The sequence below is a fragment of the Dama dama genome, chromosome 22 (assembly GCF_033118175.1).
Source record: "Dama dama isolate Ldn47 chromosome 22, ASM3311817v1, whole genome shotgun sequence".
Taxonomy (NCBI): Eukaryota; Metazoa; Chordata; class Mammalia; order Artiodactyla; family Cervidae; genus Dama; species Dama dama.
Window position 1 is genome coordinate 10,144,605 of NC_083702.1, and position 25,475 is coordinate 10,170,079.

Genomic DNA, 25,475 nt, shown 5'->3' on the forward strand with positions numbered 1-25,475 from the left:
GGTCATCAAAACTGACCCAGTTGGGCTTGTTTATGCTTTCAGTTGCAAACAGGAATTTCAGGAAAGGCCTTCTTGCTAGTTATATTTATAGATATTAAAAATAGCACTTTCGGTCTTCCTTTGTGGCTCAGCTGGTAAAGAATCTGCCTGCAATGCAGGAGAACTGGGTTCGAATCCTGGGTTGGGAAGATCCCCCGGAGAAGGGAAAGGCTATCCACTCCAGTCTTCTGGCCTAGAGAATTCCATGGATTATGTAGTCCATGGGGTTTCAAAGAGTCAAATGTGACTAAAAAAAAACCCAAAAACACAACAATTTCTTGAGGACTTCCCCGGCAGTCCAGAGGTTAAGACTACTCATGGCCAATGCAGGGCCTAGGGTTCAATCCCTGGTCAGGGAACTAAGGTCTCACTTGTTGGCTTAAGTGAAAAGTGAAAGTGAAAGTCGCTCAGTTGTATCTGACTCTTTTCGACTTCATACCGTCACCTGAAATGACGGTATGGTTGTTGTTGCTCAATTGCCAAATCATGTCTGACTCTTTTGCAATCCCATGGACTGCAACACACCAGGCTTCCCTGTCCTTCATCCTCTCCCAAAGTTTGCTCAAACTCATGTCCATTGAATGATGATGCCATTCAACCATCTCATCCTCTGTTGCTCCCTTCTCCTCTTGCCCTCAATCTTTCTTAGCATCAGAGTATTTTCCAATGAGTCAGCTATTCACATCAGGTAGTCAAAGTGCTGGAGCTTCAGCTTCAGCATCAGTGCTTCCAATGAATATTCAGGGTTGATTTCCTTTAAGAATGACTGGCTTGATCTCCTTGCTTTTCAAGGGACTCTCAAGAGTCTTCTCCAGCATCACAGTTCAAAAGCATCAATTCTTTGGCACTCAGCCTTCTTTACGGTCCAACTCTCACATCTGTACATGACTACTGGAAGGACCACAGCCTTAACTATAAGGACTTTTGTCAGCAAAGTGATGTCTTTGCTTCTTAACACACCGTCTAGGTTTGTCATAGCTTTCCTGCCAAGAAGCAATCGTCTTCTAATTTCATGGCTGCAGTCACCATCTGCAGTGATTTTAGAGCCTAAAAAGAGTAAATCTGTCACTGCTTCCTCCTTTTCCCTTTCTATTTGCCATGAAGTGATGGGACCAGATGCCATGATCTTAGTTTTTTAATATTGAGTTTTAAGCCAGCTTTTACACTCTCTTCCTTCACCCTTAACAAGAGGCTCTTTAGTTCCTCCTAGCTTTCTGCCATTAGAATAGTATCATCTGCATATCTGAGGTTGTTGCTATCTCACCTGGCAATCTTGATTCCAGCTTGTAACTCATCCAGCCCGGCATTTCATATGATGTGCTCTGCATATAAGTTAAATAAACGGGGTGACAACAAACAGTCTTGTTGTACTCCTGTCTCAATTCTAAATCAGTCAGTTGTGCCAAACAGGGTTTGAACTGTTGCTTAACCAATGAAAGAGTCCAAAATGCAGTACTTGGGTGCAACCTTAAAAACGACAGAAGGATCTCAATTCGTTTCCAAGGCAAACCATTCAATATCACAGTAATCCAAGTCTATGCCCCAACCACTTATGTTGAAGAAGCTAAAGTTGATCAGTTCCATGAAGACCTAGAAGACCTCCTAGAACTAACACCAAAAAATGATGTCCTGTTCATTATAGGGGATTGGAACGCAAAATAGGAGTAACATGCAAGTTTGGCTTTGAAGTACAAAATGAAGCAGGGCAAAGGCTAACAGAATTCTGCCAAGAGAATGCACTGGTCATAGCAAACACCCTTTTTCAACAACACAAGAGATGACTTTACACTTGGACATCACCAAACGGCCATTGACCTAGGCCTGGCCAGCTGGATCACTGCAGTTCCTGGCTCCAGTGACTGGCTCAGAGATGGGAAAGTGACCCAAGATGGGCCAATCAGAGGCAATTATGGAACAGAATTTTTGGAATTCTTGGGAAAGGTATTATGGTTTTTCCAGTAGTCATGTATGGACGTGAGAGCTGGACCATAAAGAAGGCTGGGTGCTGAAGAAGATGCTGTGGTGATGGAAGAAGACCCTTGAGAGTCCCTTGGACAGCAAGGAGAACAAACCAGTCAATCCTAAAGGAAATCAACCCTGAATATTCATCGGAAGGATTGATGCTGAAGCTGAAACTTCAATACTTTGGCCACCTGATGGGAAGAGCCAACTCATTAGAAAATACTCCAATGCTGGGAAAGATTGAGGGCAGGAGGAGAAGGGGACAACAGAGGATGAGATGGCTGGATGGCATTACTGACTCAAGGAACATGAGTTTGAGCAAGCTCTGGAAGATAGTAAAGGACAGGGAAGCCTGGCGTGCTGCAGTCCATGGGGTCACAAAGAGTCGGAAATGACTGAGTGGCTGAACAACAGCCACAAAAGGCAAGTTATTCTGTTTGTTGTAGAGGGAAAGACCACCTGGGAACAAGCCCCTCACACACACACCCCAAGAGAATGAGAGAAATAGTGAGCTAATGAAGGTGTGTGAAGCCTCACATCCAGCTGTGCCTCACCTGTTCTAATTAAGTGAGCACTTAAATTCTCTTTCTTTTTTTTAAAAAGTTAGTTTGAATTGGCTTTTAATCCGCTGCAACCAAATGGATCCAATTTGGGTAATAAGTTGGTTGGGCCTTCAGCAGCCCCATGCCATAGACTATAGCATTCTTGTCAGCCGTGTGCAAAATTCTGTGTCAACACTTTGTATGATGGGGAAACTGAGCCTCAGAGAGGCAAGGCCACCTGCCTAAGACCATACAGCTAGGAAGTAAGTGGAGCTGGCCCTGTGCTCTGCCTGCCACACCACACTGCCGCTCCAGGGCACCTGGCCAGAGCTCCCACAGCATCCTTGGAGGCAAGTGGGAGATGCAGAGACTGCAGGTAAGTGTATCTGAAGCGCTCTGGGCTCTAGGCCACTCATCAGTAGCACCGTTGAGGCCCTGGCTCTTTCCTCTGTACTCTCCTGCAGATGCTAGGAGTGGATTTGGGATCAGAGATAATCCAACCTGGTCCCCATTATCCATGAGAGGCCCTTAGTCTGGGGGTGGGGTGGGGCGGAGAGCCAGATGCATTCAGCTGAAATGATGCAAACAGAAGGGAACAACAAATCATTTCTTTAAACAACCTTTTTCTTACTTTGAAAACATTGCACGCTTTTTGCAAACACATTTTGGAAAATGCAAACAAAAATTAAACAAGTAAAAGAGAGAGAAGGAGGTGGGGAGAGAAGATAACTAATATTCATAATCCTGCTACTTAGGAGAACCCACTATTAACATTTTGTTATATTTCTTTCCAATCTTTCTTCTAAGACTTATTTTTTTTTTTTTACTACAGAGTTCAGATCAGGCTGCCATGCAAATTTATTACTTTTTATTACAAAATTTATTACCTTTTCCAATGAGTAGTCTTCCTAATCATTGTCCCCTTGTTATTTGTAATGCGTAGAGGCTGTTCTGATATCTACACAATATATATCATTGTGTGTGTGTCTGCGTGCTAAGTTGCTTCAGCTGTCTCTGACTGACTCCTTGCAAACCCATGGACTGTAGCCTACCAGGTCCCTCTGCCCTTCTGCTCATGGGATTCTCCAGACAAAAATACTGGAGTAGGTTGCCATGCCGTTCTACAGGGGATCTTCCCGACCCAGGGATTAAACTCCAGTCTTATACATCTCCTACATTGGCAGGCAGGTTGTTTACCACTAGGGCCATGGATCTACCATAATTACTTAACTATTCTGTGATGAGTTTCAAATCATTTGTGAGTTTTTTCTTGTTGGGAGAAGCTAATTAAAACAGAATGGGGGAAGGGAGGGTGGGGGAGGTGGGGATCTAGAAAGAACCAAAGGATGACATCTGAATTGGCCTTTGAAGGAAGAGTAGCTGGTTGCTGGAAGTGGAAAAAGGCTCCTCCTGTAGCCAGTGAGCAGGGGTGAAGGTGCCTGGTGGGCTGGGGAACTGTTATTATTGTCCAGAGCTAAGGGGATCCTGCTGGAGAAGTAAATGGCAACCCACTCCAGCATTGTTGCCTGGAGAATTCCACGGACAGAGGAGCCTGGCGGACTACAGTCCTGGGGGTCACAAAGAGTCAGACATGACTGAGTGACTAACACACACCAAGGGGACCTGAACCAGGACAGTGGCCTTGGGCATGAAAGGTAGAGGGGATTGATGTGAGTGACATCTTTGAGCCAGGGTGACTGAGACTTTGCAAGGACTGAGGAGGTGACAGAGCAGAGAAACATTTATCTTCTAAATTAGACAGCCTGGGGAGAGGATGAGGAAAGACAAGGAGGAAACAATGAGGGCTCCCAGGGCCACCTGCTGCCAACCTGCCATGTCACTCAGGCCAGGTGACTTTCTGTGTGTGAGCCCCTTTCTGAACAACCCAAACCTAAAAATACTCACCACCTGCCTCTGCTCCTGCCAGCCTGAGGCCTCTGTAAATTGAAACTCAAAGATTGCCCTTGGTGAACAGGGACTAAGAACTTGAATAAGGGTGTGGTTTGGTCTGATGCCAGATGTGTCTGTTTTCTAGGTTTCTATGCTAAGCATAAGATATGGTGATATCTGAGACCCCTGGAGGGGTTCACGTGTAGGGAGAGAGAATCAGGAAGTCAAGAACAAGTGAAGATGATGCAACTGAAGATAAATGTTGTTTGTGTGCTGGGAAAGCCCTGAGCAACTTCCTACCTGGGGGCTGGGAAGGAATTTGCCTAGAAGACTTTCTCTAGATGATCTTTGTTCATGTTACAAGTACTCTTTGAGCATGTTGTCTATACCAGCCCTTGTACTAAGTACTGGGATTATATCAGGAAACAACAAGGACAAAATCTTTGTTCTTCTAGAGTTTATGTCTTATGGGTTGAAGACAAACAGTAAAATAGGCGAACTATGTTATGATAGAAATTAAGTGATGTGGGGAAAACTGGAGCCTGGAAAGGGGGAATAAGGACTTGCAGGTAAGGAGTTTGGCAATTTCACTAGTGTGGTCAAGGCAGGCTTCCTGAGTGGGGAATGTGTCAGTAAACCCTAGAAGGAAGTGAAGGAGGGGGCATTCGGGTATCTGTGTGTGTGTTCAGTCACTAAGTTGTGTCTGACTCTTTTGCAACCCCATGGACTATAACCCGCCAGGCTCCTCTGTCCATGGGATTCTCCAGCCAAGAACACCAGAGTGGGTTGCCATTTCCTTCTCCAGGGCATCTTTCTGACCCAGGAATCAAACCTGGCACATCTTCTGCATTGCAGGCGGATTCTTTACTGTTGAGCCACTGGGGAATGGCAATAGGTATCTGAGGGAACAGCAGTCCCAGCAGGGGGGAACAGCCAGTGCAAAGGATCTGAGGCCAAGGCTTCATTTGTTCTAGGAACAGCAAGGGGTCAGCATGGAGGGAAAGAAACAGGAGATGAGGTCAGACATGGCTGGGTGGGTGGAATGTTAGATGAAGCAAGGGAAGACTCAGCAGGGATCTGTAAATTCTTTGGCTTTTACTCAGAGTGAACTGGGCAGCCAGTGGAAGGCTTTGAGCAAACAAGTGCTATGTTCTGAGTTAAATTTTAAAAGAATCCCTCTGGGGACTTCCCTGGTGGTCCAAGGGTTAGGACTTCCCCTTCCAATGCAGGAGGTAGGCTTGATCCCTGGATGGGGAGCTAGTCTCCCACATGACTCATGGCCATACAACAGAAACAATATTGTTAACAAATTCAATAAAGACTTTAAAATGGTCCATGTCAAAAATAAAAAAAAACAACCAAACCTTAAAGAATAAATAAAAGAATCCTCTGGCTCCTGCACTGAAGTAGACTGAGGCACCAGGAAAGCCTGGAAAAAGGGAAACAGATTAGGGAAATATCACAATCATCCTGGCCAGCTTCGGTTCAGTTCAGCTGCTCAGTCATGTCTGACTCTTTGTGACCCCATGAATTGCAGCACGCCAGGCTTCCCTGTCCATTACCAACTCTCTGAGTTTGGTCAAACTCATGTCCATCGAGTCAGTGATGCCATCCAACCATCTCATCCTCTGTCGTTCCCTTCTCCTGCCTTCAATCTTTCCCAGCATCGGGGTCTTTTTCAATGAGTCAGTTCTTCACATTAGGTGGCCAACGTATTGTAATTTCAGCTTCAACATCAGTCCTTCCAATGAATATTCACGATTGATTTCCTTTAGGATGGACTGGTTTGATTTCCTTGCAGTCCAAGGGACTCTCAAGAATCTTCTCAACACCGCAGTTCAAAAGCATCAATTCTTTGGCGCTCAGCTTTCTTTATGGTCCAACACTCACATCCATGGGCTTCCCTTGTGGCTCAACTGGTAAAGACTACTGGAGAAACCATAGCTTTGACTACATGGACCTTTGTTGGCAAAGTAATGTCTCTGCTTTTTAATATGCTGTCTAGGTTGGTCATAGCGTTTCTTCCAAGCAGCAAGTGTCTTTTAATTTCATGGCTGCAGTCATCATCTGCAGTGATTTTAGAGCCCCTCAAAATAAAGTCTGCCACTGTTTCCATTGTTTCCCCACCTATTTTCCATGAGTGATGGGACTGGATGTCATGATCTTAGTTTTCTGAATGTTGAGTTTTAAGCCAACTTTTTGACCTCTTTCACTTCCATCAAGAGGCTCTTTAGCTCTTTAGTTCTTCTTCGATTTCTGCCATTAAGGGTGGTGTCATCTGTGTATCTGAGGTTATTGATATTTCTCCCGGCTATCTTGATTCCAGCTTGTGCTTCATCCAGCCCGGCATTTCTCATGATGTACTCTGCATATAAGTTAAATAAGCAGGGTGACAATATGCAGCCTTGACATACTCCTTTCCCAATTTGGAACCAGTCTGTTGTTCCATGTCCAGTTCTAACTGTTGCTTCTTGACCTGCAAATAGATTTCTCAGGAGGCAGGTAAGGTGGTCTGGTATTCCCAACTCTTTAAGAATTTTCCAGTTTGTTGTGATTCAGACAGTCAAAGGCTTTGGCTCTGCATACAAATGGGTATATCTTTCCTTTTCTCCTTTGTCTTTAGCTTCTCTTATTTTCTCAGCTATTTGTAAGGCCTCCTCAGACAACCGTTTTGCCTTTTTGTATTTCTTTTTCTTGGGGATGGTCTTGATCACTGCCTCCTGTACAATATCACATACCATAGTCATGTCCATAGTTCTTTAGGCACTCTATCAGATCTCATCTCTTGATTCTATTTGTCACTCCCACTGCATAATTGTAAGGGATATGATTTAGGTCATACCTGGATGGTCTAGTGGCTTTCCCTACTTTCTTCAATTTAAGTCTGAGTTTGGCAATCAGGAGTTCATGATCTGAGCCACAGTCAGCTCCCAGTCTTGTTTTTGCTGACTGTAGAGAGCTTCTCCATCTTTGGCTGCAAAGAATATAATCAATCTGATTTCAGTGTTGACCATCTGGTGATGTCCATGTGTAGAGTCTTCTCTTGTGTTGTTGGAAGAGGGTGTTTGCTATGACCAGTGCGTTCTCTTGGCAAAACTCTGTTAGCCTTTGCCCTGCTTCATTTTGTACTCCAAGGCCAAATCTGCCTGTTACTCCAGGTATCTCTTGACTTCCTACTTTTGCATTCCAATCCCCTATAATGAAAAGGACATCTTTTTTGGGAGTTATTTCTAGAAGGTCTTGTAGGTCTTCATAGAACCATTCAACTGGTCAGCTTGGGTTGCTATAACAGATTACTGTAGACTGAGTGGCTTATCAACGAGAGACACTTACTTCTCATAGTTCTGGAATCTGGAAGTTCAAGATCGGGCTGCCTTCCAGCATGAAAAGTTCTGCTGAAGGCCCTTTTTTGGGTTATAGACTGCCAACTTCTTTCTGTATTCTCAGGAGGCAGAAAGCAGGCTACAGAGTTCTCTGGGGTCTCTTTTTAAATCCTATTTAAGTTTGCTCCAAAAGTTGCTCTGCTCCACCTAGATGAGCTAATTACCTTCCATCCCCAACTCCTAACACCATCACATTTGGGGGTTAGGATTTCAGCATATGAATCTGGGGGGGATACAAACATTCATTCCCTAACAAGAATATTGCAATAATTCTGGACAGAAAATAAGCAAAGTGGTTGGTAGCAATGGAGATGGGGTGGAAGAGGTCGGAGTCTAGTTGGTGCCAGTGGTAAAGAATTCAGCTGCCAATGCAGGAGACGTAAGAGACGCAGGTTCAGTCCCTGAGTGGGGAAGATCCTCTGGAGGAGGGCATGGCAACACATTCCAGTATTCTTGCCTGGAGACTCTCACGTACAGAGGAACCTGGTGGGCTACAGTCCATGGGGTCGCAAATAGTTGACACGACAGAAGTGACTTAGCACGAAGCCAACATAATTTCCTGATCTAGTGGGTAAGGAGGTGAGAGGAAGGATCCTAGGGTAACTCCAGGAGTTCTGGGCTGGTGTTGGAAGGGTGGAGCTGTTAACTGCTGTTGTGGGTAGGCTATGAGAGTCCAGGTCTCTGCAGTTTGAGAGGAGATGGTTCTGTTGTGGGCCTGTTGACTTTGAGCTCCTATTGGACCTCAAGGATGAGGTGTTGAGTACACAGTTCAGGGGAGGAGTCAGGGCTGAGGATAGAAATAACTGTGGGGATCTTGAACACACCAAAGCCAAAACTTGATTGGATTTTCTGTTTTTCAGTTAAACGGCTGTTTGGTGTGGACCTGGCACATAGAAATGAGGTGGGCGGTTTGAATGATATCTGAAGAATTTGCTAGTTAGGCTACCTAGAGCAAGGTGGGGCAAGATAGAAGCGCTGCTAAGTGGAGTGGGAAGAAAAACCTCTTCCTCTCCTTTGCAATTTCATTTCGATTGCACACAGCACTTCAGTAGACATTCATTCCACAAACACCTGCATCCTTCACTCGATTAAAAACCCGTTACTGTTTCATTTTCAAACAGGCCCAAATGGAGGGAGTTAGGGTTAAAAGAAGTGAAGTTCCATAAAGCCTTAGAGTGCCAGGACAGAGCTTGGAGCCCACTACTCTGTCCCTGCACCCCAAGAAGCTCAGTAGTGGGCGGGGTTGGTGGGGTTCGGATGGAGTCGGTGGAGGTTTGCTAGAGGCTGGAGAGCGGAGATCGCTCCCACCACCAGGGGTTTGGGGCCGCGGCCCCTTTAAGGCCGGGCGGGTGATCTCAGCCTCGAGTTCGCCGCCCCGCCCTCCCCGGCGGCGCGCTCAGTGCGCAGGCGCGCCGCGGCGGCACTCGGCTGGGCCAGGGACGCGCCGGCCAGCGGCGAGACTTCGGGGCCGCGGTGCTGTCCGCCTGCCTCGCTCTCCCAGTCCGGCTGCTGCGCGTCTCCCGCACACGCCGCCGCCATGGGCTCCTGAGGTACCCTGCCCACCGGCCCTGCGCTGGAGGCCCCGAGGCGGGGGGAGGTAGCCGAGGGTTCTCGGGGACCGAGGGGCTGCTCCGATCTGGAGGGGCCCGCTTGGGGGGGTCGTCCCCGCGGGTCGCTTTGGCCGCAGGTCCTCAGGCGGGAAAGGGGACGGAGGCGGCTGTCTTGGCAGCGGAGGGAGGGGGCGTCTGCGGCCCCGCCGGCCTAGCCCTGCGCCTTCTCCCCGCCCTGCGAGGTCGCGGGGCCGCCCGTGGGTGTGCCCTGGCCCCCTCCTCGCCAACGTGGCGGGGCCCGCGCCTGGAGTGTAATCGGACCTGTCCGTGGGGGTGGCTGGGGGAATAGGGGAGGCTGGCTGGACAGGCCCTTTGCAAGTGGGATTGTGTGCGCCTGGTGGGTGTGCTGGCGCCTGGCACGACCGAGTGAGTGGGGGAGCTCCTGTGCGGGGGGTGGGGGGGGGCGAGCTGTGATCTGGGATGGTGGCTGGCCTGGCAAGGCCTCCCGGGGATGCGTGCATGAAGGTGTACACGGCTTGCATACAGGTCTGCAGTCTGGAGGGGCACCGGCAGGGACTTGGGGCTCCAAGGATGTTTTCTGGGGAAGGGACCCCCCGAGACTGGTTTAGGGTGTGTGCATGCCTCCCGTCGGTTTTCTCCCTGGACACGCTGATGGGGTCCAGTGCTGATGGACTCCAGGCCATGACTAGAGGATAGGGTTGAGAGGTGGGCATGAGTATCAGTTCCCAACTTATATATGCCCTCTGGAGTTGTGTAAGGCCAGGCGTTACACACACACACACACACACACACAAACATCCAGGGCACTGTGGGACTAAGCAGGTGTTTGCACGTCTGATACCTGCGAGTGAGGCAAAGGCCATGTACTATTTACCTGACTGCCCGGTGCTTTATGTAAGGAAAGAAGCAGCAATCAGTGCCCTGGAGGCCCTTGTGCCGCGGAGGCAGGCAGGCAAACAAGCTCACACACCTGCTGAGGAGGCACAGGTCTCAGAGGTGTGACTCCTTCACAGGTTACGTTTGCAGCATCCCTTCCTATCCCTTCCTTTTCGGTGTGCTGGAGGGTACTGTGTGTGTGTGTGTGTATCAGAGCTTGGACTGTGGGTGGGAGGGGCCCTGCGGTCAGGCCTGTGTGCCCATTTTATCAGGCTTTGAACACGAACACATGGTGCCTCTGGGATTCAGGACCTCTCTCAGTGGGGGAGTCCAACTTAAAACCAAGTAGTCACAATGATGTGAAAGACATAAAACAATAGAGGCAATGCAGAGTAGTTTCAGTGCTGGGGGAGGGAGCACATAGCCAGCAGAAAAGGCTCCAACATGAGGTGGGAAGGTGCAGAGAGAGCTGAGCTGAAATGGAAGGGTAACTAGCATTCCTCTGATGCTATGGTTCTTTCCATGTGTGTTTCCCCAGTTAGTTCTCTCTGAGGCTGTGTGAATACAGAACGGTTTGTTATCCCTCTTTACAAATGTGGAAAGTGGGACCCAGAGGGAGCACGTGACTCCTTGTCCATGTATGTGGGAGGCCCGGATGGAGTGGTCCATGAACCAGCACCTGTCTCTTGCTGCCAGGTTTTGCTGCCTTGTAACTTACCCAGCAGGACTTCCTAGGTGGCTCAGTGGTAAAGAATCCGCCTGCTAATACAGGAGATGCGGGTTTGATCTCTGGGTCAGGAAGATCCCCTGGAGTATGAAATGGCAACCCGCTCCAGTATTCTTGCTTGGGAAAATCCCATGGATGGAGGAGCCTGGTGGGCTACAGTCCATAGGGTCACAAAGAGTCGGACAGGACTTAGCAGCTGAGCATGCACAGCTTACTGAGCATCTACTACGTGCCAGACACTATGCTAGGGGCACAGGGGTTTAAAGATGAATGGGACCTGGTGCCTGGCCTCTGAGGGCTTCAGGTCTGCTGGGAGATGGACGTAGATAGTGACCTCAGTCCAGACACGAGGCCCTGATAACTAGTGAGCGTGGAGAAGGTGTCGTTAGCTTCCTCCAGGAACCCCAGGCAACCTGGTTCCTTTGTGCGGCCTTGGGGGGATGTGTTGTCAGTTGCTCCCACGTGGTAGTGGGTTATACCAGGAACCCCATCTAAAGGTCACCAAGAGGGTGGGAGAAAGAGCTTCTAGGCGAAATGGGTGCAAGTGATCTTGTCCTAGTTCGCTGGAGTTGGCCGAGTTCTGCGGAGCTCAGGCTTCAGTCTGGAGGCTGTTTTCTCCTCTGCCTTTGAGGTTTTGCTCCTGGCTCCTGGCGGGCCAGCCGTGCTCTCTTCCCCGAGAGGGGCTCCGTGCTATTTCCAGTCCCTGCTGTGCTCATTTCTCCCTGTGAATTCCCTGGAGTGGAAGCAGCCTGGGAAGGCAGAGGACAGCCCTTTATTGTTTTGAAACCAAGTAACTGTGAATGCCCTTCTCACTCTGCTGGGCCTGGAGACTGGGGATTTGGTGTGTGAGCTGTGGAAGGCCAGCAGCTGGGCCCTGGAAGAGCTCTGGGGGGAGTCTGCCCTCCAGTTGGGTCCAGTTGGGTCCAGTTGGGTCCAGTTGGACCCTCACAAGGGGTGAGCTCTTGTTGAAGACCTACTGTGTGCCCAGCATTGTGCTGAGTCATGGGTTGTGTCTCCTACAAGGCAGTGGTTGGCTGAGCCTGTCCACCGGGTAACAGATATGTGACAGACAGTGCTCTGCTTGTGGTGAAAACAGAGGGCCCTAGCGGGGCCAGAGGACAATAGGAACAACAGCTCGTTTATTAAGCACTTACTGTGTGCCAGGCACAGTTCTAAGCGCTTTGGTGAATTACTGCGTTTCATCCCCCACCACCCAGTGAGGTCGGGACAGTTTTCTCCACGTTTTTCAGAGGAGGCAGCCTAGGAGGGTAAAGCTGCACTGGTTGGGAAGCTGACCTTGGAGTCCATGCTGTTTCCCACTAACCCTGGCCAGGTCTGGAAGGACGGGGATGCTCTGCCCAAGGAGAGGGATAGGGCCTTGCAGGCAGAGGGAGCCCCCGGGAAGAGGTGCAAAGGCCTGAAATACCTCACCTCCCAGACATGGCTGCAAGGGCCCGGGGCCTGAAAACCTTTGAAGGCTCTTCTAAGGAGTTCAGACTTGACCCCAGAGTCGCCAGTAGGGAGTCCTGAAGGTTTCAAAAAGCAAGCGACATCCTCAGCTTCGAATATCAGTGCAGTATGTTGGCGTGTCTCCCCCTTCCTTCCTTCCTGCAGGTAACTCCAAGGACACTGGGCTTTTCTTCCTTTTACTTTCCCTCAGGTCAGTGGCATCCTTTTGGTCCCTGTAGCCTTTCCCTTCTGTTCTTCCAGCAGCTTCTGGTCTTGACAGCCCTGTGTGACGCAGGACAGGCTTCTGGAGCCCACTGCTGTCATGGTGGTTCTGGCCTGGGCTCTGTGGCTGGTGGTGGGGGTGGAACTTCTCTGAGCTGGAACTTCAGTTCTTCCTGGCTCTTCTGGGCCTGGCAGTTCCTCCCTGACTTCTCACCCTGTGGATCTGAACTGAATGGGCAGCCCCCTTCGCCATCTTGTATCCTCCAGGCCCCCATGCTCATGAGTGCTATAAATACAGGCATGAGTGGGGTTAGGGACATAGGGGGAAGTGGGCACAGAGAGCTGGGCTTAACCGCCCGATCTCACTTGTGGGTTCACAGAGGGTATGCCCGCCCTAGCCACCTGCTTTGCTGGGTGTTGAGTAGCCAGCTGAGTGCCCCAGCTTGTCCTGCCCTGCAGGGCTGAAAGACTAGGGGTCTTTGCACAGGACGTCCGCTGAAGCCCAGCAGAGGGGGTCCACGTCAGCTATGGGAACCCATGGGTGTAGGTCGTGGGGGGAGGAGTCAGGGATGACTTTTGAATGGAGTGCCTTAGGAGAGGAGGCTGAGGATTCAGAAAGAGGACAGAAATGGTCACTGGGAGCACAGGGCCAAGAAGCACCCCTTTGGGTTCCAGGGAGAGAGGGAGGTCAGCCGAGCCTTCTGGAGAGTGAATTAAGAGCTGAGGTTCAGTCTTCACTCTCATTAGCTGCGTGGCCTTGGACAAGTTGCTGACTGGGTTCTAATTCCCATTCTTTAAAAATAGGGGGAGATGATGCAATTTCCTTCATCTGTGAAAGGGCAGTAGTAATAGTGCAGCCGTCATACGACGGTGATGTTCTGATGTCTGCGTGGAGCTCCGCACAGCCCTCGGCCCGGAGTATGTGCTCAGTAAACAGTGGCTTTTATTATTCCCTTCCAAGCTGTTCAGTTGTGTGTCAGTGCAGGGAGCCGAGTATCTGTCTGGGGAGAGAACCGTTGCAGGTGTGATGGGTGCCCTGAGGGAACACTGGGCATTCCTGCCTGGGCGGGCACTTCTCTGACCAGGTGACATGTAAACTGTCACCGGGTATGTATGGAAGCAGGTTCCAGGCAGAGGGATAGCACATGCAGAGCAAAGGTCTGAGTTTTCTTTGTCCACAAAACTATTTGGCATCAGGGCTCAGCACATAGTAGGCCCTTAGTTAATGTTGATTGAATGTGACCTTGGCTCGAAGAGGACAGGAAGGGGAAGAAGTACAGTGTGAGAGGCCCAGGAGAGAAGATTTGGATGGTCCCCAAGTTTCGGGTTATCTCATGTTCCCTCCCCGTCTTGTCTACCTCTGCTGAGTGGCCTGCAGTTCAGATACCTTAATTCAGTGCAGTTAAGCTCCTGGGTTGTCATCAGGGACTCAGGCTTGGCCCCCGCTTTGCCCAGGTCCTGGGAGGGGCAGCACTGGAATTAGGCAGCACTTGTTCACATTCCTGTTTGGTGCATCTGAAACCCTATGCTTGGGCGAACTTAGAAGCGTGACATGGGGCCTGCCTCTGTCTAGTTGGTCGATTTTCCAGTCTGGGGTTAATGGTGGCTCAGTGTCTGGCATGATGCCTTGCACAGAGTAGGTGCTGAAATAGTTTTTGACCAAACAAGCCAACACTTGGATGGCTTAATATCATTGCCACTCAGGATAAAGCTAGAATTATTCTTGAGAAGTGACAGGTCAGACCAACATTGTTTATTAGGACTGAGCTTGTATCAGGAGCCGACAGGTACATTAAACAGCCTTGGGTCTGCCCAAGGGCAGGCTCTATCTGATGGCCTGTAGGCTCAGGCCTGGGCTGGGAGGCAGGAAGCCCCACAGTCCCCTCCTTTTCCTTCTCTTCTGGAGCGGAAACCAGAGAGGGAAGATCCCACCCAGAAAGCCTTTGTGCCTAACCTGCGTCACTTCCAGCTTTACTGTATTTTTAAAAAATCACACAAGATGAAATGAGCATTTCACGGAAAGCTTGCAATGTTTCAGCCTATGGAAAACAATAGGCATCTCTACTTTTTAAAATAGTACTTGTTGGTTATAGTAAATTTGGAGCAAGAGTGTGGAGGGTAAGAATGAAACTCACCCTGGATTTCCAATAACCAAGAAATAGTCACTGTTGAAAAGTGGCATAATCCTCCTAGGCATAATCCTGCGTTATCTCATTGTTGATATCACATCGGGTCACAGGCCTTTACCCACGCCATGAAAAAGTTAGCCATCGATGTGAGAGAATCGGAGAGGGGCTAAAACAGTGCCTTGTAGTGCTTTGTTTCAAGGTTTCTGTGGGAAAGAAGAGGTCTCCACCCTGTTTGCCGGATGGCCCTACGGTGTGGGGAGCAGGCGGAACACTCCCCAGAGTCAGAGAACTGGTGATGACCTTGGTTCAGTCACTTGCCCTCCAGTGGGGCTGCTCATCATCTGCTGGCTGCCACAGGGCCCAGAAGAGGTCCTAGGTTAGAAAACCTTGAACCTCCTCCCACCTCCCAGAGGAGGGGCCTGGTTTCTGTTTTGGAGGGAGAACCCATCTTCATCGTCTCTTGAAGATGGCTGGAGAAGGGGTGTGTGTGTATGTCTTCTTTTCCAACCTGAAGTCTGCTTGGCAACCTTCCGGAAGACTTCAGTCTCCTGGTTGGGGAGCCATGATCTGTGGGCCACAGATCTGTGGGCCACCCTCTAGCCAAGGGTGGTCTCAGGACGGCTGTCCCCCACCCTCACCTCAAGGCAGGGGGTGGCGTGAGACCTGTAGAAGTTACTGCATCTGTCACCGTGAAAGGGATTTTCAGATCCAACGGCCTCCGCATCCTGAGCGAAATGTGTGTGGAGTTTGGTACCTTTATTTTTCCCCTGCTGCAGCCCCTCTGGGCAGCCTGCACCTAGGGAGGCCCTGTCCTGCTGGCAGGTGGCTGGGCACCTCCATCCTGCTGGGCAGGGCTATTCACCAAAGCCCTCTGGGTCATCACTTACAGGAAAGCTCCAGGCGAAAATAACTAACCCCATGGTGGCGGCTGCTGTAGCTGCTGGCAGAGGCTCTTGGTCTCTATGTTTCTAGCAGTTGTGTATTTTATTTCCATCTAGAATGAACAGAGAACCTGAGATCCCACGAGCATTCATTTTGGGTGCCTGCAGGCACAATGATAGGTGTTGGTAAAGGGATGTGTGTGAAGAAATGAATATTAATCATTGTTCTTATATTAATTAGTACTAATATTCCTAATCCTCACTGGGATTGGTGTAAGGCTTTGCAGTTTGCAAATGACTTTTCACAAATAACATTTCATTTAATCCTCCCAAAGGTCCTGGCATCTTGGAAATTTTGCGCCCATTTTGTAGACAGATAGACTGACGCTCAGAAGGGTGAATTTGCCTAAGAAACTGTGGAAGGAAGCACCCACGTTTTCAATTTCAAATCCTGTGCCCTCATTGCTCTGAGTGGCCCCTCCAGCGTAGCCACGGCCCCCAGAGAGCCTGCAGTCCCACTGGGAAGCCTGGCAGGTGGAAGTGCTTCTCAGACTTGGAAAGCTTGTTAGTAGAGGATCTGGTTGAAGCTGTGGGGGCCCCAGGAGGCAGCCTTCTGTTCTGCCTGCCGGTGGGCTGAGGAGCTGAGACTCCCCGGGAGAAGGGCAGCTGAGCTGGGGCTCTGGTGGACAGTGGTAGTGGGCAGGTGGAGAAGCTGAAGAAGGCTTTGCAGGTAGGGGGGCCACCCGGAGCACAGGCCCAGGCCGGTGAGTGGAGGAGCGGAGGGAGTGAGCTTGTCTGGAACAGTAGGTATCAAGGCCTCGCTTCCAGGAAGAGAAGTGTGTCTCCCCATGAGTTGGTCGGTGGGTTTTAAACAAATAGTAGGTATGAAAGTCTGGACTTGGCAAGGCAGTACGTGTTTGCTTTACAAAGAAAGGTTGGTGCATGGGGCAGTGGTTAGAAAAGTGTTAACAGCCATAACCTCAGTGCATCTGAGTATGATTTGATTTACAGGAGGCCCTGGCCATCCAGTCTGCTGGAGCAGAGCATGGGCTGGGAACAGGGAAGGCTGGCAAGCCTTCTGCCTCTCAAATGCTACCTTTGGTTTGACAAGAGGTGCCTCCCACTCGGCTGGGGCAGAAGACCACTTCTTCCATTTGCAGTTCTGGGTCGTTGAGCCGGACTTGTGGGGGTGGGAGGAAGCCCCACCCTGCCCGCTGCATTTACCCAGCTGTCCTATCTCACAGGGAAGTCGCGAGGCATCCAGAGGCCCGCCTCCATCCTCTGCCAGCCGCCGCTTGATGAGTGAGGGTTGGGTGGCTGTGGCTGTTACATAACAGGTCTGATGGACACAGCAGTGAATGGAATGGAGCCTGAATGTGTCATGCAGGGCTGCGGTGTCCCTCCAGCTCATGCAGGTGCGTGTCACTGGATCAGGATGGCCAGACAGAAAGCACCCCACCTTCTCGGGCTCTGCACTCCCACCCCTCCCCACCAGGCCTTCTTCGTGGTCTGCCCGCCCCTCCCCTGGCACCTTTGCCCAGAGAGACCAATTAAAGCCGGGTGTCGTGGTGACGCCAGTCTTCGTCCACACTCCTGCTGGCCCTGGAACCAGAGCTTGTCTGTGCCAGGAAGGGCCAAGGGGTTGAGCAGGTCCGGCCCTTCACAGGTGAGGTGAAGAATGCGAGTTTGTGGACCAGGGCACTGGCGAGCCAGGGCTGCTCTGGGTCTAGAGCCACCTCCTGACCCAGTGCTCTCCATCTGCTGAAAATGGGACTTTCTTCATCTGGATGTCCGTGGGTGTTGTCAGTATTTTCCTCAATAATTAGGCTTCTTTATTGGATGAGCGATTAAAATGTATCCTGCGTCTCCAGCAACATTTTAAAAATTACAGATGCTTGAGGCTCTCACCCGGCAGTTGCACTTCTAGGAATTTACCCTACAGAGGAAATGCCACATGTACAAAGTGACTGTGCAGTTAGTCACGGCTGCCTCTTTTTTAATAGCATGAGGTTGGAAGCAACCTGAAAGTCCATCCGCAGAGGGCCAGGAACAAATTATGGTCCATCTAAACTATGGACCACTGTGCAGCCATGAAAAGTAAGATGGAGGCTCCTGGCCATCCACGGATACAGAGCAATCACCAAATAGATTTCTGTGAATGAGGCAGGTGCAGGACATGTGTGTCTGCTGTGCCTCCATCTGTGTGAAAGTGAAGGGAAGTAGGAAGTGCATTTGCTTCTGTGTGTGCTCAGGGTCTCTGGGGGTTCACACGAAGTTGCTGACTGGGGTGCCTCTGGGGTTGGGGTGGTGCCCGGAAGCTGTTCACTGGAGACCCCTCATACCTTTTAAGTGCTGATTCATGTGACTATGTGACTTTTCCAAAAACTTAAAATGAGTACAATTAAATAAACAAGAAGCACAGGAAAGGTATTCTCACCTCTTGTCCATTGCAGGAAGGCCAAGGCTACCCTGTCAAGGAGCAGCATCCTCACTCAGGCCCCTGTAGTTGTTATAGTCATGTCCAACTCTTTGCAACCTCATGGACTGCAGCACGCCAGGCTTCCTTGTCCTTCACTATCTCCTGGAGTTTGTTCAGACTCATGTCCATTGAATTGGTGATGCCATTCAACCATCTCCTCCTCTGTCCCCCCTTTTTCCTCCTGCCCTCAATTTTTCCCAGAATCAGGGTCTTTTCCAATGAGTTGGCTCTTTGCAACAGGTGGCTAAAGTATTGGAACTTCAGCTTCAGCATCACCTTCCCAGTGAATATTCAGGGTTGATTTCCTTTAGGATTGACTGGTTTGTTCTCCTTGCTGTCCCAGGGACCCCCTGACCATCAGTTAATCAAGAATGCAAGCTTGGGTCTCACAAAGGGGGCCAGATGTGAAAGTTTGGGTGTTTCTTGGGAAGTCTGGCCCCTTGCCCCAGCCCTGGAGAAATGGACCCCCTCCGTCTGGTCCCTCTGAAGCCCCACTGTTGTCTAGCTTGGTATTTCAATCCCTGCTCTGTTTATTTTCTGACCCCTGAAACCTTCAGGGGCTCCCCCTCTGACACATGAATGAAGTCCCTGCCCCAGGCCCTGCTTACTGGGCCCCTCCCTGGTTGAGCACTTGACTGGGCCCTTTCCTCCGCGTGCCTCCTCGCCTCCCCACCACTGTGCTGTTGCTCACGCCATTCCCTCTGCCTGCCTGCCTCTCCCTCCCAGGCAGTCTCCGTGCCCAAATCCTATCTACCTCTGAAGGCCCAGCTCGGTTTCCACTGCCCTCTGCCCTCTGACCTCCCCCGTTTCTTTATCTCTTCCCCTCCGCTGGCACTTAAGCCTTTTACATTGTGTCCTAGGTGTCTGATTCCCCACTGGGCTGCCGGCTCCTTTAGGGCCAAGTCCACGTCACAGCTCCTGTTTTGTTAGATGTTTGCTGAGTGGGTGAGTGGTGGCTGCCCTCTTCGTGGTGGGATCAGGAGCCGGGGGGCGGGCAGGGCCCGTTTCACATCTGTGAACCGTGGTGCCTGGCACAGGGCGGGCCCAGCCTCGTGGCAGGAATAACAAATCTCACGGCCCAGTGCTCTGTGTGCATTCTTTCCCTGACCCTCACAAGGACCCAGGAAATGCTGTGTTTGCCACTGTGGTTCTCCCACAGGCTGAAGAAGCAGAGCAAATGTCGGGTCCAGGTCACACGGTGAGAAGTAGGATCGGACACAGGTCTGGCCACCTCCAAAACTCTGCATTGGATCAGTTTATTCCACCCCTCCCCTGACTCAGCAGTGATGCCAGCAGTGGCTTGGCCAACTCTCATCACCTGCCGCACTGGTCACGGGCAACCTTGCATTATTATTTGAGTGTATTAATATTTTCTTCCCTACTGGACTGTGAGCCCTTAAGGGCTAGAGCCTTGCTTGAGATACCCTTTGGACTTGGCACATAGAAGGTGCTTGAAGGTGTATGTTCATTAACCTGCTACGGTAAAGTACACAGGTAGGTGTACTGTGCGATGATTTTTACATCTGTAAATACCCGTGTAAACCACTGTCCAGCTCAAGCTGCAGAACATTCCCAAGCTCTCCCTGGGGGCTCCTCTGGGTCACAAACCTCTGAGGGAACCACTACTCATACCTCACTACTATTGACTGGATCTGGCCTACTCTTCAGAAGAGTCACCCAGGTTGTGTAGAGCAGTCCTTGCTCACTGCGGCATGGAAGTCCACGCTGTTTCAATATACAGTTGGTCCTTGAACATGGCTTTGAACTATGTGGGTCCAATTATCCATGGATTGTTTTTTTCAATAAACGCGCTCACAGTGTTGCCTGATCCATGGTTGGTTGAATCTGCAGGTGTGGATGCAAAGGGCTGACTGTAAGTTATGTGTGGATTTTTCACCCCTGAGGGCTAGAGCCCTTCACTCACTGTTTGTGGATCCACCATCCCTGTTTATTCACTCTGAGGATGGGCATTTGGTTTGTGTCCAGGTTTTGGGTGTTTTAAGCAGGGCTGCTATGAAATGTTCTTATCTGTGGGGCACATGTGGATGGATTCCTGTGGGGTGTGCACCCAGGGTGGAATGCTGGCTCAGCCCTCTCGGTACATACATGTTTTCACGAATGACATTCAGGCTGGGGTTTCTCACTGGGTAGGCAGGGTTGGAGCTGGACTTCTTGCCAGAGGAGTCCCAGGGGTCGGGGCAGGTTCAGGGGTCTTGGCTTCCACAGTTTGTTCTTCCGGGCCAGTGCGACTATTGAGGTTCAGGGTTTCTTATCCAAAGGGGACTTGTTTGCTTAGGGCTGGTTGGGTTTAGCTGGTTGAAAAGGTGGTTTCATTAGAGGGACACAGAGTCTAGTTAGAGAGGCTGAGCACTGGCCCATCTGTTCTCAGTTTGGGAGAATACTGTAAGGGTCAAAATTTGGCCTGGTATGTATTGGAAAAACAAAACAAAACAAAACTTAATTACAAGGCTGAATTAAGTAAGCTCTTGCTGAAGGATTTTGGATTACTTTGTTCTCTTTCATTTCTGCACCTACCCACCCCCGAATCCCTACCACCAAGTGAAGGATAGATACACAATTGGATGGTTTTTCTTTCCTGTTGAGAGATTCGTGGGAACTTGGCCCCAGGAGAAGAGGGACAGATGGAGAGCCGCTGGCGTGGCCTTGGCTTGTCTGTGTTGATCCCAGGGGAGTGGGACCAAGAGACAGGACCCTGCCCCCTCGGGAGGGCATGTGATCCTCTTTCCAGAGGCTAACCAGGCAGAACCGCCCAGCCCCTGGCTGCTCTTTCCCTCTAATCCCCGCTGGAGAAGGGCCAGGCTGAAGGCTGCTGACCTGCTCTGATGTGGGTCAGCCTCCCCCAAAAGGCAGCCACCCAGAAGTCCCCCGGAGACCGGAGGGCCCATCATCCCCCCGGTGGCTGAAGTGGGAGCAGTGGCCAGTTCAGATTAACCGTGCTCAAATCAAGTGCTGCCTAGTGACTCTGCGAAGGTGAAAGTTTCTCCATGGATCTTAAAGAAAAGAACTGAAATCCCTCCCGGGCTGTGTTAATATTCCAGAGATGTGTGGGTGAGCGTGTTGCCAGTCCAGCTTGGCTCATAGGTGTGTAGCAACCGTCCGAGCAAGCACTTCGTGGCTGCAGCTCAAAAGGCTTTGGATCGGAACCTGGTGAATGAAAATATGACCTTGGAAAGTTTAAAAAAGAGCCGACCACCGGAGACAAGACTGGCCTCGGTCTCAGAGACTGTTGGGTGGGTGCCCTCCCACCCTGGCCAAAGAAGGGAATGCCTATGAAACAGGAGTGAATCGTTACAGATAATGCCATGCCCTCCTGACCCTATCATCAGTGCTATATGTGTAGTAACTTGTTTATTCCCTATAACTCTCTCGAACCTAAGTGTGGCTGCAGCCCCATTGTACCGCTGAGGAAGCTGCAGCAGGGGGAGGTGGTGTAACTTGCCCACAGACAGAGTGAGTAAGTGATGGGGCTTGAAGTCAAGTCCTGCCGTCTGACTCCAGAGCGCGCGGCTCTTTAACAGCCCTTGAAAATCCGGGGGCCTGATAGGATGGCACGGGCAGCGTGAGGAGCCCTTTCCCAGGATTCTGTGGGCAGATGACCTTACCCTCCAGACCTCTGTTCTCCTCATCTATAAACTAGGTGTATTAGTTTCCACTGCGGCTGACACAAACTGCCAGCAACTTAGTGACTTAAAAGACAAATTTATTATCTTCTGGTTTTGCAGTCAGAAGTCTGAAATGTATTTCATGGCGCTGAAGTCAAGACGTTGGCAGGGCCCCATTCCTTCTGAAAGCTCGACGGGGGAGAATCTGTTTCCTTGCCTTTTCCAGCTTCTAGAGGCCACTTGCATTCTTTGGCTCAGGGCCCTTCCTCCAACTTCAAAGCCTCTCTTTTCCCCTCTTGTAAGAACCCTTGTGATTCTGTCTGGCCTACTCAGATAATCTGGGATAATCTCTTCATCTCAAGAGCCTTAATCACACCTGCAAGGTTCCTTTGGCCATTTAAGGTAAAATATTCACAAGTTTAGGTGAATATCTTTGGGAGGCCATTATTCAGCCTTCCACACAGAAAATCTGTAGGGGACACGAAATGGCAAGGTATCGCCCAAGCATGAAGTGAAATGATAGAATAAAATCTTGGTGAGACGGTGAGAGTCTCTGAAATACCTAAGTTCCAAGGCAGGCGGCTGAGTCTGGGAACTATACATAGCTCTGTAGCTTTTCTGGAAAAGGTGGGTGTCTTCAGAACAGGAGTCAGCCAGAAGATGTCTTTCCCAGAGAAGGACGGGGTGGGGCTCTATTAGCGGCCCTGAGTGTTTGCATCACTCTGAGTTGTTTGCTAAGCTGTGGCGTGGTTCATCAAACCTCGCCAGGACCTGGTTGAATTTTACTTGAGATGCCCCCATCTCCCTGTACTCTGATCCTGTGATCGTAGCCCTTCTGGTGGCTGATAGGAGCTGTGGAGGACATTCATAAACCAGGACATTCATACTCCTCCCTTGCATGCTGGGTTGGCCTGACCCTGCTCCCCCAGGCCCCTGAAGCCTGGCTTTCTGCACCTGCCAGGCGAGCTCTGTCCAGCCTTGTGGCTTGCTGCTCCCCGAGGCCCTCCCAGAAGACCCTGTTACCCTGCCAGGATGTTGCGACTCCAATAAAACCCACTCCACACGGCTGCCAGGAGTGCTTTGTCAACTGTAGAGTGCCACAGGCCATCTGTCAGTCACGGCACGATGCCCCTCACCTGACAGTGTCCTGCTCTGGGTGCACCCCAGCTGAGTGTCCTCGTCACCATGTCCCCACAGCAATCGTTCAGCAAGTACATTTCATCATGGTACTTAGTCCCTGCCCTCATGGTGCCCGACTCACAGGATGTTAAGGGAACAGCCTTAATCCCAGTTGTGGTAAATAATGGGAAAGGCCAGGGAGGACATGCCATGTGCAGACTGTAATAGTCCGTAGAAGGTAACAGCTACAAAGGCAGGGAGGAGGGGGTGGTGGTAAAGATCTGGGAGTGGGTGGCACAGGAGAAGGTGTTGTTCCTGGGGGTCGGTACAGGGCTGGTGGGAGGTGTCGTGGAGTGTTAGAGTTGGAAGGAGTTGCAGAGCCCAAACAGTCATTTGGTTTCCCCCGCCCTTATCCAGCCAAAGCCTGTTGAGTGCTGACCACATCCAGGCCCTGAGGTAGGTGCTAGAGATCAGAGCTGCACATAAGACATGACCTCTGACCTCCACAAGCTTGCAGACTGATTGGGGGGAAGACAAGAAAAAGTAAACCACCCTCCAGAGGTTCCTCAATCAGTGTCCCTGCACCAGGAGACCTCTCGCCCTGTTTGATTGGGAGCTTCCTTCTTCTGGAAGCAGCCAGAACATGTTGCTATCTTGTGCCAGTTGGTTCAGACATCCCTATCTTGGCAGGTTCTCACCTTCCTGTTGCTCACACCAGGTGGACTAAGTTCTGATGGAGCACTTGGGACAAATCCCTTTGCCCTCAGTGGCGTGGCCTCTCCACATTGAAAGACGTGTGTGAGACAGCGTGACTCAGCCTCCATCCTTTGCCCTGGCCTATCCTTTCCTCCAGCCAAACATCGAGGTCCTTCAGCAGAACTGTGGATGACGAGGAAGGGACCAAGTGACGGAAAGCCAGCAGCCTGCATTACGTGGCTTAATGCCTGGCATTCATCAGTCATCTGATTGATCCTTCTCTTCCAGGTCCCTGCTGTGTATCTGGTGCTATGCCAGGCCGAGAGATCGATGACTCAGGTGTAGGGAGACGGGAACACTGTCAGAACAAACCTCATGGAGACAGCTGGGAGGGAGTGGGCCAGCCCTCACGGAGGCTGTGATGCTGAGGATGGCGCGTGAGTGAAGGTGGTCACTTGCCACGAGGACCAGGGCTGAGAGGACGGTGTGTTGGGACAGGGGCCAGGCCACATGTGGAGGGACCCTGTATTGCCAGCACTCACAGAGGAGGCAGGGAGGGAGGCTGGGGCCTGGCTGCCAAGGGCTCTGGACCTCTGCATCCCACCGTCAAAGCCTAACGTGTTCTCACAGAGTTTCAGATCAGGAGGAGGGATGTGGGCATGTTTGAAGATAAGTGAAAAAATAAACTGCACTTGATTCCTGCTTCCTGGAGCATCACCTCCCCAAAGTGTTGGAGGATGGTCCAGGCCCGTGCCCCTTCTCCTCCTTTCTGGAATCCAGAACGCTTGAAATCCCAAAGGTTCTTCCTAAGTTTGCAGCAAACTAATTTTGTGGCAAAAATCTGACCTGAATTGATACAAGACTAATTATGGTCTTTAAAAATATCTCACCTTTCTCTGTGGAAATACTATGTGTTTGATTTGGGGGTGCCACCCAGACCCTTCTAGGGGTGTTACCACCATGCATGTGTGCTAAAGTCACTCCACTTGTGTCCAGAGGGTCGCGAAGAGTCGGACACGACTGGAGCGACTTCACTTTCACGTTTCACTTTCATGTATTGGAGAAGGAAATGGCAACCCACTCCAGTGGGCTGCTGTCTATGGGGTCGCACAGGGTCAGACACGACAGAAGCGACTTAGCGGCAGACTGTAGCCCACGAGGCTCCTCTGTCCATGGGATTCTCCAGGCAAGAATACTTGAGTGGACTGCCCGTTCCTCCTCCAGGTGATATTCCCAACCCAGGGATTGAACCCGAGTCTCTTCTGTCTCCTGTACTGGCAGGTGGGTTGTTTACTATTAGTGCCACCTAGGAAACCCATAGAAAGAAAAAGAAAGTGAAGTCTGACTCTGTGACCCCATGGACTATAGCCCACCAGGCTCCTCTGTCCATGGAATTTTCCAAGCAAGAGTACTGCAGTGGGTTGCCGTTTCCTTCTCCAGGGGATCTTTCTGACCCAGGGATCAAACCTGGGTCTCCCGCATTGCGGGCAGACGCTTTACCATCTGAGCCACTAGGGAGGCCTGTACAGCACCACAATCCTTCCTTAAATCTGAGCAACTCTGAGTTGGTAGACTCCTTTGGCCCACGGGTCCTGCTTACAGCATGGTGCACCCAGAAAACCAGTTCGGTCACCTGCCCAGTCACTGCTGGGTGGCAGCACCGAGATTCCAGCTCGGCTTCCCTGACTCAGAGCCTCCGACCAAGTGCAGCGGGGGCAGGCGAATAAGGCCCACATTTGGAGCCACCTCGCTGGTAGCTGGGCCGCTGGAAGAGGCAGGACCAGGCCTTGATGGTGCTTTCATTCTGCTTCAGCCTGGGACTGAGGGAGGCGGGAGGACAGAGGCAGAGAGATTGCAGAGAAAGTTAGGAGCCATGTCAGTCACTGA

The 25,475-nt window shown here is 50.8% G+C and overlaps 1 protein-coding gene across 3 annotated transcripts in view; it reads left to right on the forward strand.

The window, feature by feature from the left end:
* Positions 1-9,227: 9,227 nt before the first annotated feature.
* Positions 9,228-25,475, forward strand: part of TMEM184B (transmembrane protein 184B) — a 50,900-nt gene continuing 34,652 nt past the window's right edge. For 2 of the 3 annotated variants that reach the window (XM_061124564.1, XM_061124566.1), the window contains exon 1: positions 9,228-9,366. The gene's annotated coding sequence lies outside the window, so the exon portion shown is untranslated. The remainder of the gene's footprint in view (positions 9,367-25,475) is intronic. The other variant, XM_061124565.1, reaches the window with a different exon arrangement.